Here is a 2,389-nt window from a genome sequence, read left to right on the forward strand (position 1 = left end):
TAAGCTGGTTAAAATATTCTTTCTATATACTATAAAATCAGAAAAATAATTGTATTCTATTTTATTTTTTTAAGTTATTGGAAAAAATTGATTGAGCAAGTAAAAATTGTTTAAATAAATATAAATTTGTTCAAACTTAAAAGAAATGTACCAAAATTGTACAATTATTCAATAAAAAGTAGCATCGTATACCATTTTGAGAAAAAGTGGACATCTCTGGCTCAATGTTTAGAAATAATTACATTACATTTATTTTAATTTCGCTTTAATGACGTCTGTCCCTATCAATTCTTCATTCAATAAAGAGAAATCATATTCGCCGCAGAAATATGATATATTTTAAATCAAATATATAAATGTTCTAATTTTCCCACTTTCGTATTTCATGATATGGATGAATTTTCTAAAGCGGGTTTTAAAAAGGATTTACATATGTCTTTGTCGGATATGGAAATACTTTTTAAGCGTTAAAATATCTTCATGTTTCGCCAATTCGCTTAACGTTTTCAATTTAAGTTGCAAATAAATAATTTATTAATAATTCTTTACAAAATGCTATCATATTATTATAATAATAAAAAATCTATTATTTTACTTCATTAGATATTAATTAATCATTAATTAATCATAATTAATATTAATTAACTCGCACCTGTGAGTTATACGTGAATCTTAATTCGCTACTATTTATTACTAAAAAATTTTGAGGAAAACATTGAGATAAATATTTAGAAAATAACAGATTTTATACACTACACACATGTTTCCTATGTTATTTTATTATCTAAATAAAATAAATAATTTATATTTCATTTACGAATCACCTCGAAAATTAAAAGTCAATATAATTTCATTATTAAAAATTTTTTAAATTCTCATTTTCTCAATATTGAATTGCTGACATTGAATTCTGATTTTCTGAACGAAATAGGAAAAGTAAATAAAGCGTTCGAAAAAAAAAGTCCGAAGACGCAGAAAAAAAGGGTTCAGGGCTTCAGGTACTTGACGCCGAAGTTTGCTGTAGGAGAAAAAACGCAGTAGAAATCCGGCGAAGTTACTGCCTACTGCTTCCTCCGGCGGCCGGAGGGAGCAGGAGCCAAAGTTTAAAACTCGGGTCCGGCAAGCAGGAGGACCTACCTGCCGGAGGGCAAGCAGTAGCCGAAGTACTGCTTGTCCCATCTCTACTAATTATATATATTTTACAATGATTATAAATTAATTTCTTTATATTTTTAGAATTAATGTAGAAAAACTGCTGAAAAAATCAGAGAGAAAATATTACATATAAAACAGAATAGAATTTTATTTCTTCATGTACATACTTATTAGATTTTTACATATACTTCGTAGTCACCAAAAATCACATGTTTAGCTCAATCATGCTATTTCCCGCTTATTACTCTTACAATCATTTATTCTGGAATTGCTTAATATTGCCTCTTAATACCAAAGTCAACAACAACTTTCAGATTAGTGTATCATGATATTACTGTTACAAAAGTTTCTGCTCAAACAAATATTGTAATAAAGTAACGTTTCGTAATTTTACTAATTCCCTCATCAGACTAAAATTAAAAATAATAAAATTATTTTAGGAATTAATAAAACCCAAAAATAACTTTATAAACATTATTATTAGTTCATTCATGCAATTCTCCGCTTATTATTCTTACAATAATTTATTCTGAAATTGCTTAATATTGCCACTTAATAAAAAAGCCAACCATAACTTCTAGACTAGTGTATTATTATATTTTTGTTGCAAAAGTTTCTCCTGAAACAAACATTGTAATAAAGTAACGTTATGGTGTATTTACACGACTGTCGGCTGGTCGTCAGCCAGCAGAAAAATCATAAGAGTGAAAGAGATAGTGGGTACTTTTCTTTTAATTTTCCGCTCTCTGTCTCTTTCACTCTTATGACTTTTCGGCTAGCTGGCGACCAGTAGACGTGTAAATACACCATTATGCAGTAGACCATCACTTTATTTATATCGTTTGCAAATATTGTAATAATTAAAAAAGTATTCAAATTATAATTAAATTAATTTGACTTGACCTGGAAAATAGAAAAAAAAATAACCTAAGAAACCTGAAAATAACCTGGAATTTCAAATGTATTATTATTGTTACTACAAACGTCTCTTTTTTGATGGCAAATAAAATTGCAGAGCAATCAGCAGGATTTAGATCTATTTATTACCTGCACTGAATCTCTCAAATGCTCTTCTTACAGTTCTGTTATAAAGTGCACGAACTAGTTCAGAAATTCATAAAAAATATTAGTTCAGACAATGTAGGTGGAGATAGATTTATAATATAGGCAAATAGATATAGATATAATAATAGATCGTTAGGAGGGTAGGCGCAAATGGAAACCTATAGAGCTA

The sequence above is a fragment of the Belonocnema kinseyi genome, chromosome 9 (assembly GCF_010883055.1).
Source record: "Belonocnema kinseyi isolate 2016_QV_RU_SX_M_011 chromosome 9, B_treatae_v1, whole genome shotgun sequence".
In the NCBI taxonomy this organism is placed as follows: domain Eukaryota; kingdom Metazoa; phylum Arthropoda; class Insecta; order Hymenoptera; family Cynipidae; genus Belonocnema; species Belonocnema kinseyi.